This window comes from Oreochromis aureus, linkage group 3 (assembly GCF_013358895.1).
Source record: "Oreochromis aureus strain Israel breed Guangdong linkage group 3, ZZ_aureus, whole genome shotgun sequence".
NCBI lineage: Eukaryota > Metazoa > Chordata > Actinopteri > Cichliformes > Cichlidae > Oreochromis > Oreochromis aureus.
The window spans coordinates 134,278,670-134,295,146 of NC_052944.1; the positions used below are offsets into that span (position 1 = coordinate 134,278,670).

At 41.6% G+C, this 16,477-nt stretch overlaps 2 long non-coding RNA genes across 2 annotated transcripts; both read left to right on the top strand.

The window, feature by feature from the left end:
- The first annotated feature begins 1,386 nt into the window (after positions 1-1,386).
- On the top strand, positions 1,387-6,584 carry LOC120439267. Its single transcript, XR_005612506.1, has 3 exons — positions 1,387-1,447; positions 4,689-4,868; positions 6,519-6,584. It is a non-coding gene; the product is annotated as an uncharacterized LOC120439267 (long non-coding RNA).
- A 47-nt stretch (positions 6,585-6,631) lies between these two features.
- Positions 6,632-14,809, top strand: LOC120438142. Its single transcript, XR_005611696.1, has 4 exons — positions 6,632-6,692; positions 11,230-11,403; positions 14,597-14,643; positions 14,798-14,809. It is a non-coding gene; the product is annotated as an uncharacterized LOC120438142 (long non-coding RNA).
- The last annotated feature ends 1,668 nt before the right edge of the window (positions 14,810-16,477 follow it).

Below are 16,477 nucleotides of genomic sequence, written 5' to 3' on the forward strand. Positions count from 1 at the left end.
GCAGCAGAACAGTACAAAGCATGTCATACTGGAACTGCAACAACCAGAGTTTTACCTACCTTTGGTATTTCTTGACAGCATGAGTGTAATATTTACTGAACAGAGTCGTCTTCTGTAATCTTTTCAGATTCAGAACACTGTATTTATTTTCAAGGGGCAATTAGGATACTGACCTTGCCAACCGTACATACAATACACAAACATCACATTGGGGAGACAGGTCAGGCTAGGTAGCTGGCCGGTCAGCAGCTAGAACAGCGACCGCGAACCGAACAGTGGAAAAACCACAACATCAGGAAAGATGAGGAGAAAAAAGGACTCCCCCCAGACTGAGCTCCAACAGGGAGATCAGTTTGAGAACAGAAAAAAAAAACACCTCTGCACATAGCACATGAAAACTCTTAATACGCCATAGAAACACATGACAAGCAACAGGGATGTGTAACAGGTGAGAGACAGCTGGTGTAGACAGCGCATCCAGGCCTGCAGCATTTGCGCTGGTCCCCTCGACCCACCGTCTGCACCGGGAGGGCGTAAGCATGCTTAGGATGGGAAGGAACAGTCTAAACAGCGTCTGGTATCAGGGTGAGATTTGTTATGTTCTGCTCCAGCCTTGAGATGACAGCTGGCGCCGGTATGTTAGCTGCATGAAATGATGGTGGTTTTCTTTGGTGCCAACAACTGCATGTCACAGCTGATCTAACAGTCCGTCACTCGTCTCTCAATCTCCCGTTGGAGAACCACGAGCTTCTCCGAGAGGTTATCAGTTTTGCGCTCAAAGAGCAAAGTCTGAGAGCTCACGACCGCCATGAGCTTCTTCAAGATCTTATCCGTGCTGCGTTCAATGAGCCCATTTTGAGAAGTCACGACCCGTCCCATTGTTTCAGTCACAGCGGGCAGCCTTGTGGGGTTTTGAACAGCTGATTCCACTTTCTTTAATCTTCAATAAGCCAGGGCCAAGCCAGCTCCGATCAGCAAGAACCCTTTGCTGCTGTGAATGTCCGTGCTGCTATATTTCAGTATCAGGCTCTAAATGTACAAATGGATCTGAGATGATTTCCAATCATGTTTCTACTAGATTTACAGTTTGTTTTCATGTCTTCTGACTCAGAAGGTGGAGCAGGTGGAGCTTACAAGGAGTAAGTGCTGATATAGAAGAAGAGTTGTGTTTTAATGAAGCTATTTAGTTAACCAATAATTGTATTACATGCTGGCATTAAAAAATGTTTCATTTGACTGATTTAATTAATTTGTTTGTTGTTTTTTCTTCCAGACTGAGTGGCTGTAACCTCTCAGAGAGAAGCTGTGATGCTCTGTCCTCAGTTCTCAGCTCCCAGTCCTCCAGTCTGAAAGAGCTGGACCTGAGTAACAATGACCTGCGGGATTCAGGAGTGAAGCTTCTGTCTGCTGCACTGCAGAGTCCACATTGTACACTGGAAACTCTCAGGTCAGGATCCAAACATCCCCACTGCTGATCATTAAATGATATTATTGTATAAACAACCAAGCTTTATAGAATTGGCAGGTGAACTTTTCTTTATCTTTGGATGGCTTAGGAGATTCTTAATTACTGTCTGAAGTTTTTTTACAGTCACATGTTTTGTTTTAATGGTAAAACAGAATTATTGTTCAGTTCAATGAGCAGGTAGCTGTGAGATTCATAATAATGAGGTATATTTGTACTAAAGATGACTAAACTTGAACAGTAGCTGTGTGAGTTACTGTGTTTACTCATGTGTGCTGATGTTGTGAGTAATTTAAAGCTGAAGTAAACTTGTAATGAGTTTAATAGAGTTTCTGAAGTAAGTGTACTTGGAGATATTTATGTGTTTACTAAAGTCCAGGAGCAGGAGGCTGTGTGCAGCATAGAGGAACCCAGACCTCAGCTTTGTCTCCTGGTTTCTGTTGCTGCTGTTACAGTTTCCCCTCATCGTTCCCTTCAACAGTCTCCTCACTGTAACAAATCAAAGTGTTACTGTATAGATTCACGTCTGAATGTTGCCATGTGCTATTAAAACTAAAAGTGATGTTTCATACACCCACGTGGTTCAGTCACACAGTAACTGATGGTAAATAATGTTTGTGTTGAGCACATCGTACAGGTCAGCTGCTCCACACAGATCTCAGGTTTACCTGCTGGAACAGTTTGTGACCATGAAGGATAAACTTCCTCTTTGTTTCATACAGATGTGACATGAACAATAACACGTTCATGAAATCCTGTTAGGAACACAAACACTATTGTAGCTGGAGAATATATTTGAATGTAGGATAATGTAGGGGATCATAAACAACAGTAATAACTAAGCACCACCTCACCATTTGGGTTGGTAGCTGCATGTTGATTGATGAAGTCATTTTCTTCTTCCTCCATTTCTACCTTATTAACATCAGATTAAAAGCTGCACAGAGACAGGCATGTTTAGCCTAGCTTAGTACAAGGACTGGACATGGATCAAAACATGAAAACAAATCTGAAGTAAAGTTTTGTTGAAGTGAACTGTGGTGGTGCCCAATGTTCCCTCTAAGCTGCGCACGTGCGCAATTGCGCACTGCTGGCACGTCTCTGCGCACAGAAAATCTGCATTGCACACACAAAAAAAAATCAAATCTCAATTGAAATTAAAATTAAAACTTTTACAATTCTGTTTTGCAGTGTTAGTCAGTGAGTGACTGGCTGCTCCTGTATGGGATTAGAACGATGCCACCTAGTCCATAGTCCAGCCAATGATGCGATTCACATTCGTATATACGCAGCTAATCAACGTGGTTGACAGGCTATGACAGCGTCCTTATGTGCCGACACCGGTGTTTTAGCTAGCAAAGCGGCGTGGCTGATGTGGAGTGAAGCCACGTTGATGACAACATGTACAACCATTGGAGATGTGAGCAGGACAGACGGAACAATTGACGGAAAAAGTGTGGACTTTATACCAGTTTTTAAATTGTGTTGATAGGCCACGTAAAACCAGAGTTGTGATAAAAATATCTGCAATGTTTGGTTTTCTTCCTGAATACTGTCGTTGTTTATATTTACTGCGGGAAGAAACGGTAAAAACTGCGTTTTACAAGGAAAACGCTCTCCGCCTGTGAGCAAAAACAAAACCAAAAACCCCAGCCTTTTCCTATTGGTGGAAAAATGTACCATGTTCAAGTTACTTTTACTTCCCATAGTGTTAACATACTACACAGGTCATGAACAAGATTGTTTTTAATTTTCATTGTAAGTGGGCTAAAGCAGTTCATTAAAAGTAGTCTAACATAAATGCCGTAATTTGATTACTTTAATAAACCATGTAACTTGGATGGATTAGATGCTGGCGCGACCACAGTGCACACGTCTGCTGTTGCTCACAGTGGTCCAAGGGACGCTCAGGGAGTTTGTGTCTTCGCTCAGACACGTGAAACATTAGAGGGAACTTTGGCGGTGACTGACAGGGAAAAGGGGAATGATAAGACTTACTGTAAATATAATTATGCATGTATTGAATAAGGAACAACTAAAATGTTCCAGCTGAAAAAATTAAATCAGTTTCAGTTTATGAGCTCTGTTTGTTTTCTTTACAGTTCCAACCTTTTATATTGAAATGAGCTGCTCATTCCTGTTTAGATGACCTGCATAAAACAATACAGAGCACATTGGGCTGAATATGGAAAGGAAGCATCACAGTCCAGCTTCACTGAAGCCTTAGAGTCTCTGATATGAAATGAGAAATAAAGCAGCCAGAGCTTTTTCATGAGTGGAAATCCACTGTGACTGTGAGCTGCTGCTACAGCCTCCAGATTAGCCAGCAGCTCATCCTGCTCAACATTTTCTCACCAACTTTAATGGATGTGTGATGTTTTCAGCTGGAGTGGTGGTCAGGGTGGCCTCCCTCTCCTCTTCTTCTCCTCTTCCTCTTTCATTTGTAAAGCCACTTCTGCTGCTTTCATTCATTTGGAAGTCCTGTAGCTGAGTTTGGGAGAGACTAACAGCCTCGGCAGCAGAGGGGAGAAAGGCCGGCTGTAACACCACCACTTTACTCTACCTGTCACATCATTTTATCAGGAAACATATGTATGCTCATGTTTTTAATATGTTTGGCTTGAAAAGCTAAAATATAAGAAGATCAAATGGTGCTCTTTATTATCGTGTTGGTTTTGTTTCCTGTCTCTTGGATGGACTCCAGCTGTTTGTGGCCCCTGGGCCGGTGGTCAGAGTCCGGCCCAGGATGAGGCCAAACTGAAATGGGATTAAATGTCTGTCACATATTTGAGCCTAATTTAAAAACATCCTCCATAAATATTGAATAATAACAATTATAATAAAGGGTCAGAAGATGACTTGTTGGAATGAAAATGAGCTTGTAGTTTGTCTGCTTTAATAATGTGACTGGAAAAAGGTGTTGGACTTCAGATATGTCCATTTCTTTCACATTTCACCTTTAAAAGTGAAGCCATGTTGTTCCTTGAAGGAAAAACACGACTTTTTCATGTTTTTATGATAAATGTACAACTTTAATAGGAAATATTCAGAGTTTTTTTTTCTTTTTTCTTTGAAGCTGCTTCCTGTTGGCTTCAGCTGTTTGGAGTTTCCATTTTCTAAACTTCTACATTCTGAACCTTCTTCAGCTCTGAACAGATGATGAAACACTGAATGATTTCAAGCACTTTGTCTAATAAACTTACATCTTTCATTCTTTATACAGATTGATGGGCTGTGGTTTGTCAGAGATCAGCTGTGATTATCTGGCAGCAGCGCTGAAGTCCAACCCCTCGTATCCCAGAGTGCTGGACCTGAGTGTAGACTACAACAACCTGCAGGATTCAGGAGTGAAGCAGCTGTGTGTTCTTCTGGAGAATCCACGATGTCGATTTGAAACTCTGAGGTCAGTCACCATGATTTAGTTGTGCTGAGATGAATATGACGTGAAAGTTGTGCTGACACTGTGGATCAGTAGGCCCGCAGACCTCTATACAGGAAGTCTGGTTCGGCTTTTTGTAGAACTTCTGATCCCTGATCCTCTGAGTCTGACTCAGTAGATAATGCAGAGTTCTGAACTGATATGGATGAGCGGACTCAGGCAGCCTGACAGTCTTGATGTCTTCCCTGCTTGTCCTGATACACATAAACATGAGTATCTGGTCAGTGGTTGTTGATCAATGATCATGAGAATTTGAATAATTAAGATTAAAGAACTGACCTCCCAGCCCATTGTTCCTTCCTTGGACTGGTTTCAGTCATTATGCAAATGTACTGTTTATAAGATTGGGGAAACCTGCAGTCAGCTGAGACTGAAGAAGAAGATAGGCACTTCCAGCACTGTAGATGTGTTCCAGCTCAGTGTTCATGGAAATAATCCGGAGAGCAGGATTCCTTGATGAATGTCACATCTTCTTAAAGTTATAATACACAGGGAAAACTGTGAAACTGTCGATCTGATATCTACTCAGCCAATCAGGTGTTTACATGCCCTTCACTGATCTTCAGCCCCACCTTATTATCACCCCCTCTCTCTCTTACATCTGAATTATCTTCACTTCACATTTCAGTCAGTTCAGATTTCACTAACACATTCACTTTAACATAATCCATTTTAATCCAAACACCTTTCTCTTTAAACTCTTTGTCAATCACAGTATATCAGGTACAATCCTCTTTTTCACTGAGTCACACACATTCAGAGATCAGAGTGTCCTGTGTGCGCTCTCATTCACTCACACTCACTCTCATATGGCTGAAGTCTGTTTGTACACAGGCTAACCTCAAGAAATCACATGATAGGGTGGGGCTGGGTTTCACAATGAGCTCTCCGCAACCTTGGCTGATTGTGACCTACACCCATTTTCACACCTTGGCTCGTGTGATTAGGTAGAGCATCAACAGGGGGGTTCATGACCCCCTTGGCGGACTCTCCCACAGGGCTTAAATCTGGGACTCTCCACCATTTGACCCTAGAAACAAAGAAGCTTCTTGGATGAGAGGTGAAACGTCTTCAAGAAACTTAAAGAAGTCCAGATGCCTTTTTTTCTAAGCTCTTTAGATGACTGAGAACCTTCACAGACACCTCATCAGTGTCACTCTCAGAGCTACCAGCCCTTTGCTAAAATCACAAAGCTCTTCATTGAAATCAATGATATCAAAGCTGGAATTAAATTAGTCCAACTCTTCTGCTGATTCAGCATCACATTCATCTTTTGTCCTTGCTCTGCATCCCCACCATGGACTTCATTCCTTTCCAAGCCAGCCTTGAGTGTCCTGTGGTTGTTATCTAAGTGATAATCATCAATTCTACTAAAACAAATACAAAATAAAGAAATTTGACACATTTTGTTGATACCAAAAGCACACTGAATAATTCAGTGTTGTTTTACTGCTGTTCTCTCTTCTTCTCCTCTGATTCTCTCCACATGTTGCTCTGCATCAGTGCTCAGTTTCCTGACAAAAACAAGATTAAATATTGCTAAATATAACAGTATCTCATTACACTTCAACATAAGTGTTTTATTTTTGTAACTGTTTATCTGTTATTTTTCAGACTGAGTCACTGTGACCTGTCAGAGAGAAGCTGTGAAGCTCTGTCCTCAGGTCTCAGCTCTCAGTCCTCTAATCTGAGAGAGCTGGACCTGAGTAACATTAACCTGAAGGATTCAGGCGTGAAGCTTCTGTCTGAAGGACTGAAGAGTCCACACTGTACACTGGAAACTCTCAGGTGAGATCAAGCATGTTTCTTTCATCAACTGACAGAATTAGCAGATTAATAATAAGTCAGTCCTCTAACAAGAGGAGAAGTGGAGGTGTTTTGAAGGGCAACATACTCTTATGTTAATGTAACCCAACCAGTGCAGGGGCCTCCCTACACCCTGGACTCTGCGTTGTGTAATTTTGTGTTGGATTTGGGGTGCACCGTAGAGAGACCAGTCGGACACAGGCGTTCAATTTGTGGCTCGGACCGCGCCGTTTATTCAAATGCTGGGGCAAACACCACTCCAACTCTGCTGCTGGCCCTTTGCAAATCACAGTAAACACTTTGCAAATCACAGTAAACACTGAACGTGATTATATAGTGAAAGCCGACAACAAATATATAAAAAAACACATTACACAAAAAATAATCATCTCTTTACAAAACTCCTCGGTCTCAGGAATGAGTATGACACAAAACTAACATAACAGGATTACCAGCGAACTGTTGCTGAAAAGCTAATGCTTCATCTTGCATTACTTTGCCCGAATGAGTGCTCTGCTAACTAGCGAAAATGTAACCCGAAATCGCGGCAGATATTACAGAATGAAACACGCACACAAACTCCTCGTACTCTCATCAGACAGTACATGAACATCTCAATAAACACAATATATACTTAGCAAATCGCCATTTGACACAGTGGAACACTTATTTTTTTTAAACAAAACCATTGCAGTACACCACGGACAGTGCTTACCTTTGCAAATCACAGTAAACACTGAACCAAGATGGCGCCCGCGCGAACGAGAAATCTGAACTACGGTGTCCTGCAGAGGACAAATGGTCAAAATTGCTAAAATCCACAATGTATATGCAGCTCAACAGCGACACCTTGTGACTTATTCCAGTCACTGCCTTACATTAACAAGACAGGAAGTAGTTCCTGGGAACTGCTTCCTTTGTTATTGTCTAAGTAGAAACATGATGGTAAAACAGTGATGAGTTTGCAGAGGTGAATCCACAGCACACAACACAACAATGCTGTTTCGTGCTGAAAGCAGACTTCTCACAGATTCTGACACTGCAGGTTTCATCACTGTCCAACCAAAATTCACTGAACCAGCAGTAAATGAACGTCCAAAACTACGCTTCATGTTTAAAAAACAGATGATCAGGGGGATTTGTGTTTACATCTTTTTTGTTTAATCTGTTCACCTGCTGTTTTAGCTGTTTGGTGGTTGTTGAGATGGTTTTGTGACCTTTCAGCTGAGATTCTGACATTTCTGTAGATACCACACATGTCTAATTACTTTGTATAGCATGAATGACCATAACGAGGTTTTTAACAGTAAGAAAAGTTGTAAAACTTAAGAAAATATAGTTAAAAGTCCAAAACCTTCTGCGTCTGGTCGCTTGTGGTAAGGAGCAGATCAAACGAGTAAAGAATTGCGTTATAATTATTAATGGCTTCAACAGCACATTCAGGTCTGTGAGACTCATTCAGACACTGAGCCGTGGCTCTGTGCTATATGCGCATATTTCTGCATCTCTGCCATTCAGACACATTTTATATATAGTTTATTTTATGTAGTATTCAATACTGAACTGTACATTTAGTCTTTTTAAAGGCAGCAATTTTTATTCAGTGTTGTCATAAAAGCCTTATTTTTATCCATTTACTGCTATTAGGAAGAACACGTGAGGTTTAAGACCTGGACAAGTTTGAAACCTTTTGTCCTCCACAATGGAAAATGGGTGGAAATAAAAATGGGTCTCACTTTAGCCAGCTCCTAATTTTATCAGTCCTACTCTCAGCGTCTCCTGTATATCTCCTATATAAATGTTGCACTCAGCTTTGTGGTCTCCAGTATCACTGAAATGCAGCCAGATGCTGCTCGTTTTGCCTTTTCACTCTTTCCTGACACGCTTGCATTTAAATAAAACTCCCCATTTCTCTGTGTACTGGTCTCTACCACTACCCTTGCTGTCTATGGGACATTTCCGTCTTCTTTCACATAATTGTATGATCCCAGTCTGTCTCTTAAAGTGTTTGGCCACATGGTTTGCTCATCAGAATAACATCTCAGTCGTGCTCACATTGATTATCAGCAAGCCTGAAAATTCATCAATAATTGACGTATGAAATTATCTCAAGGGCTGGATTTGACCCACGGCCATATGTTTGACACCCCTGGTTTACACGGTTTGGTATTCAATGTACGAGTGAGTTAGCTCTCAGCTAACTAGCAGACAAGCTAACTGCTGGGACTGCGTCTTTCGAACAAGAGCGTCAGACTCTCAGACTGGTTTCTTTGTGGATGATGATGATGTTCATGCTGATGCTGCCATCCACCCACTGCTCCTGGATTCCTCATCATCATCTCCATCAGCCCTCACAATACTCCACCTTCATCAGCTTCATGTTCAGGAGCCTGGATGGACAGTAATTCTTTCCATGGGTTATGGTGGGACATTGAGAGCTGAAGTCAAACAGCAGTGAGAAATGAAAGACTGATTCATTTCTATTTAGTCTTGTGATGTGCAGCTTTGTTCAGAGCATTAAGGCCCAGCAAAGATTACTGAGGTCATAGAGTCCCTGATGAAACCTGTGTGCTAATAGAAACTGAAACCAGATGAACCAGAATAGAAGGACATTAAAATGAAGTGTCAGCTACACAAAGGCAAAGCTGTTCAGTTGTTGGTGTGAGTTATTTAAATGGAGGATGGAGTCAGACTTTAAGCTGCTGGACTCAGTCACTATATCCTGTTCTCCTCATAGAACCTGGATACACAGACTCACCTGTGACACAGTGACACACAGTGTGGGCTACACACACATTAGAAAGTGGATCAGTCACACTTGTACAATCATTTGTTCTGCTGGGAAACCATGAACACTTTGAATCACCATTAATGGCTTTGTTACAGCAACATTCAATCATGAGTTCAAAAGTAGTGTATTGTGTACTTATTTTAATAGTACTGCAGTATGAGAAGTGCAACATTCAGTGTGCAGAAAACAAATCAGGTGCTTTTAACAGCAGTATTCTCTTTAACACAGCAGCAGTTCAAATATTTCTGTCAGTCTGAGCTGAAACATGAATCAAATCAAATCAAATATCAAATCAAAGTTCTTTGCCTCTGCCAGGACGTTAAAATTTAATCTAGTTTTTTACAAAGTTCCCCTCAGAGTCCAGAGCCACCAACATACCTTTGATCAACAGCAAGTGAACATTTATAAATGTGTGTTTTCAGAACAGGAACCAGCAAAACTATTTTTCTGTTATCAGGGAGCAGCACAAACGCTCATCAGCTCATTTACTGTTTTTAAATCCTCCCAGTTCTTTCAATCTTTGGGTTGAAGGAAGGACAATACTTGGTGTATAAATGCTCAATCAACAATCTTTTATTCCATACAATTCAACACTTTATGAGCATAAACCATCCGGATGGGAGATGAGCGTGGGAGGGTGTCCGCCTGATCTCGAAGTGTCTGAGCGTTAAGGTGATGACTCTCTGAAAACAATATTTCTTATACCTCAGCAGTATAATGCATCATAAAACAATATCATTCATTCACAATAAATCAGCAGTCTAATGTAATACAAATCAGTTTAATAAGTGTAATAGTTATCACCTTCTTCTAAGTCAGGGGAATAATGCAAACTAAAACTACATAATAATTTCACAATCTTTAATTAGGGGTCTAACGTGGCATAAGATAATATAATAATCTCACAATTCCACCTTTGATCTCTTTTTAAAGAGATCGCTTACATCTTGCAATCCAACATTACGAGGTCCAGTTCTTCTGGGTCCTGAGGCCCTCTGTCCCCCTTTAACGGGTGGACCATATGTGGGATGACCTCTGTGTTTGCGCAGTTCAGATGCAAGCAAAACTATGATTACAACAACAACAACAGTAGTTACAGATGACACTCCCATTACTCCCCAGTTCTCCCACAGCTTTATTTTGGTGCTACCTTGTACCTTTCAAACGTACTCAGACTAGACCCTCTGTCTAAGGAGCTTTTTTTTTTATTTTATTGCTGCAGCTACCAGTATCTTCCAGTCGGGTAATTCGCTGCTCCTCTTCTTTCTTCGACCTCAGGGGTTAGACCACCCTTCAGTCGTTGCACAGATCAGGGGATTATTCTGCCCCGATTTCAAACAAAGATCTGTGTATTCTGGGGTCACAGCTGTGTCCCCCTTTTTACCAAGAGCCTCTCGAACCTCGTTGGTCTGGTGTTCCTGGATTTCTGCCAACCCCTTCATGGTTATTGCTGTGTTTATGGGATCCATCCTCTTGAGGTGACTAGTCGGAGCCCAAACACCATGACACTTCACCCCAGTTGCGGTCTTGGCAGTCTCTGTGTTTGTCTCTGCTGCAAGGATCCTCATATCTCCGTGACCTCGTCTGGTGTCCGTTCCTTTCTCTGTAAGGCAGAAAACCAAAACACCTCTCTGCCTAGCCTTGATAATCTAATGTAGTAGCTCCTCATGGCACCATGAATATACTTTAACACTAGTGTTTCATGTCTTCTTGTCATCATTTTTTCAGACTGAGTGGCTGTAACCTGTCAGACAGAAGCTGTGAAACGTTGTCCTCAGTGCTGAGCTCCCAGTCCTCTAGTCTGAGAGAGTTGGACCTGGGTAACAACAACCTGCAGGATTCAGGACTGAAGCTTCTATTTTCTGCAGTGGAGAGTCCAAAGTGTACACTTGGAATTCTCAGGTCAGGATTCAGTCTTTTCTGATGATGATTTAAAACCTGAGTCAGGTCGATAAATGGCTTACTCATTTACAACAGACATGATTTGTCAAATCACCTTATATCTAACCCAAAGGTCCTGTGTTTTACTACATTGATTTTGTAGTAAAACACAGGACCTCTTAATATTTATCTAAGAGAACATATACGTTCAAGTTTCAGCACAAAAATATTAATCAGATTTTTCCCTGGATCATGTGTGTACCCTCCTGGTTGGAGCTCCAGCAGCCTGTATCAGTGAATGTGACTTTAAATGAAATTGCTGCCCCTGTCAGGAAGAGGTCTGAGTGACAAACAAAACAGCAAATATGAGCACTGCATGTGTCTGAGACGACACAGATACAGACCTGAATGAGACACTAACTTTGTCTCTGAGAGATAACTTTTATTATTAAATACACTTCATTTCTCATCTGTGTAGAGAATATAGAGTTTGACATGCTTATATTACAAAATGCAAAATCACACTGAGTCACAAAGAAATTGTTTTGGAGTATTTATGGTTCAGCTGATGAAATTGTTCAAATAAATCAGTAATTTACACAGAAACAGCACAAGTGAAACTTTTTCGGGGGACTTTCCACTAAGCTGGTCCTGGTACACCTGTAGACCCCAGCCTCTATGGACCGTGTGCTTAAGTTCTGTGCTGCTCTGATTTATTGCCCGTGCTGTCTTTCAGTTCAGCTTTGTCGAGCCTCTGGTAGGATTTTTGAATGTCAGACACTTTTTTTACATGACCTGTGTAAAAACAAAACAGTAAACACATTAAGCTGAAGTAAGATGCACAATTTGAAAAATGGGGCACAAAAAATGTTGCTGCTTTCTGGAAAGTGCATCTAAGAAGACCCAATGGAGAAAGTGAAGAGAAAAATCAAAGATTAAGAGGAAGAAAATGGCAGAGGCAGTTTTCTTGGACTGCCTGCAGATGGGGCAAGAAGCAGGGATGATTGGAGAAAATGTAAAGAGGCCATATGATAAACCAGGAGATGAATACTCTGGTATTCTGGGGATAGTGGGAAGGAGAGGGAGAGATGCCAGTAAATGATTTCAAGGATAAATTTCAGAGAATTAGAGCTAAGAAACCAAAGCAAGTGGGGAACTAAAAACATGTGGACAGACTCATAATTAGGCCAAAGACACATTAAAGGAATTATTACAGGTTTAGAAACAGGGATGGATATGAAGGAGCTTAGCATGAATTTGCATTGAGGAAAAATCCAAACGAGCATCAGAGGTGAGGAAACAGTTAGGAAAACTAAAAGGATGTACTGGCAGGAATACTGCAGTACTTTAGGAAGAACTACACAGATTCAGAATGTGTGGAGTACAGTTAAGAACATGAATGCAGACAGGAAACAACAGCAGTTGTCTTAAAGTAAATTCAAACTCCTTCATTAAATGCAGCTGGTTGAGTTGGAAACAATGGAGAATGAGTATGTTAAGTTGTTTCTTCTCTATAGAAATGGAGCAGAAGGAGTACATGCAGAGCTGGACGTGGGCTGTATATACATGCGTGTATCTGTGCTGTCTGTGAGCAGAGAAAACAAAGAGCTTTGATTCTCCCACAGTGAGTGAAATATAAATGTAGTTTACATTATTCCAATTAAACAGTTACAATAATAATGATGCTGTTAGCTTCAACAACAACTCCTCTCGACACACGTTAACAGGCCGTGCAATAAACTAATATCCACAAAGGTCCTGACAGGTAATAAACCTGTTATTACTTACAGTGGCTTCATAAACGCACTGACGGAAATGTCCAGTGTATCATAAGCCAGCCAGTCCTGTTACTACTGTTAACTTCTTCACCATAAAGTGTCACCATCAGGCTTCAACAGCAGTTTCCAATATTAATAGTATTAATGAGCTACAGGAAGTATGGATGGGAAATGCAGAGATGCTGGGCAAACAATCTGATCAAATCCACAGTGGGAATAATTGAAGTGATGACGGCAGATGTGAGAGAACAAAAATGAATCATATTGAAATGTTAAATCAGGAAAATCCTGGAGAGGAGGATAGTTCTAATGTTCAGTTTGTAATGTTTGAATTCAAAGCAGCTCTTAAATGCATAAAAATGACTCCACCTGGGAAGGATCAGGTGTGTTACATCATGATGAAGCAGTTAGAGGATGCTCTGCTGCTCTTCTATAATAGAACATATCAGGAAGCTGGAAAGAACTGTGAAACCAGGGAAAGACCCCACTAAGACCACAGGTTATAGGCCTACAGCTCTAACATCTCATGTAGGGAAAGTCATGGAAAGAATGACAGTGGACAGACTGATGTGACGCAAAGAAGGCAGCTGTTTGCACCTTCTCAGCAGGGGGAGGAACACCATGGACCCAGCAGTCTGTAAGAGTCAGAGATGAGGAAAGCTCAGTGTATTAGGAGATGAGGTGTGGTTTGTATTGGCCAACTTAAATGATGGAAATGAATGAGCTGTTCCTGGTTAATATTCTGTGTTTGCTCACAGTATTACAGACCCAGGCCTAATCTGTCATCTGTTAACACGTCCAACATCTCCTCATTTATTGGTGGATAATCCACTAACATGTTTTAATGCACAAGTTCATGTGATTTCTGTGTGCTGATAACATCCAGTCTGTTCTGTGTGGACATAAAATAACTCAGTCAAACCAGACGAGGTCATTTCTGGAGAAGTTGTGGTGGGATTGTTGCTCCTGCCGGACTCAGTCTGTGACTCGCTGCTGCTGATACAAAGTTGGAGGTAAACAGGTCGGCTAAAAAAGCTGAAGGGAGACGGCTCATAAACAAGTGACCGCCATATTATATTATGTGCTGTACCTGAGACAGTGGCCACTGTGTACCTAATAAAGTGTCAGCCATGGTAAATGCGTTTCCAAGAGGAGAAAAGCAGCTGGCAGCAAAGGCAGGGAGGGGTCCTTTCCACCTAAACAGGAGAGGAATATAAAGATGATGAAGGTCACAGTTTGAATCAGTCATATTTCATTCAACACAGTGATGAACTGACAGATCTAGGATCATCAGCAGTTTGATCCACGTATGGATTGAAGTGTATTTGTGAAAATGTTGGACTGTTCCTTTATCAGTGTGTAACAGTGTGTGTGAGAGCCATGTAATGTCCATGTGTGCATGCTGACTGTGCTGCTCTGACCCCTCCTCCTTTCAGGGTGGAGCCTGCTGGAGTCCGATGGTTGAGACCAGGTCTGAGGAAGTGTAAGTGTGTTTTTAATGGGATTCATGAAAACAAAGCAGCACACATTCAACCATCTTCATCATTCTGATGTCAGGAGTCATCATCAAAGTGTCAATCAATGAACAGATGATGGATCAATAACTGCAGCCGGATTGTGTTTGTTCTCTCCATCAGATTCCTGTCAACTCACAATCGACACAAACACAGTGAACACAAAGCTCCAACTGTCTGACAACAACAGGAAGGTGACACATGTGGAGGAGGTTCAGTCATATCCTGATCATCCAGACAGATTTGATTATTGGTTTCAGCTGCTGTGTAGAAATGGTCTGACTGGTCGCTGTTACTGGGAGGTCGAGTGGAGAGGAATCGTTTCTATATCAGTGAGTTACAGAAGAATCAGAAGGAAAGGAAACAGTTATGACTGTTGGTTTGGATGCAACGATCAGTCCTGGAGTCTGAGCTGCTCAGACGATGGTCCTCGTTGTGTCACGCACAATAAGGGACAAACACCCATCTCCTCCTCCTCCTCCTCCTCCTCCTCTGTCTCTAACAGAGTAGCAGTGTATGTGGACTGTCCTGCTGGCACTCTGTCCTTCTACAGAGTCTCCTCTGACACTCTGATCCACCTCCACACCTTCAACACCACATTCACTCAAACTCTTTATCCTGGGTTTACAGTCGGTCGTGGTTCCTCAGTGTCCCTGTGCTGAGTGTAAAGAGTGTCTCCTGTTAGAGAAACACTCTGACTGTTGAACAGATAGTTCAGTCTGTACATGTCTGTCTCTTTCACTCACAAACACGTTTTCAGATTCATGGATTCAATCAGTTGATGTTTGAAACTCTTCTAAATGATTCCTTGTAAACTTCTTCAGTCACAAACAAACAGGAAGTGATGTCACATGTGTTCCTGTCCACACAGCAGAATGAGTCTATTGCTGACAGTGATGTACAAACAGAGTGAGCATTTCTGAGGCCCAAAATAAACTGAGTAGTTCACTGAATGAACAATGGACTGTGAGCTCAGTTCCTTCATCATTAGTATGGATTATATATGTATATGTATTATATTAGTATCATATATATCAGGTGCTGCTGGTTTCAGTCATTGTGCAAATGTGCTGTTTGTAAGGTTGTAAAGCTGCAGTCAGCTGAGACTGAAGAAGTCACCTGATCAGTGAGCAAACGTTTCTGAAAACGTCCAGATGAACAAAATCAACCTTTTGGGATCAGCCAGCAATGCAGCATCATTGTTGTTCAGGTTCAGAGGTTTGCAGGAATGAACTGATGACCAGAAACAGCTGCAAAGTCCAATAAAATACCAGCTGGAGTTCAGCTGCATTTGAAGAAGTCAAAGAAAAGTAAGGATGGCAAAAGGCGATGTTTTCTTCCAAAGAACTGAAAACATGGTCGACGCCTCATTAGAAGAATAATCTGGACATTTGTGAGGAACTCTAACCAAGAAAGCAACACAAGAAAGCAACGTCACACAGATCCAACAGACAGTTTCCATGACTGGAAGTGTTCAGTGGAAAAATGCTACATTGCATTATTGCATCCTCTCACCACAGGAGGCGCTGTTGGCACCACTGATTGCTGATCAGCTGTTCTCTGATGATCTGATTGATACTGTGAATAACGGGACTCACTGAACTCTGTGACACAGTGAAGATTACAGAGTTTAACATCTGACTGACGTCACACAGACAGAAGGATGAACCAGTGAGGCACAGAACACAGTTACTGGAGATACTGGATCAGCTCCATGTGAACCTCTGATGGAGAAGCTGCTGACCCAGAGAAACATCAGGACATGACAGGCAGCTGCACTGATCTAACAACATGTAGCAGAGC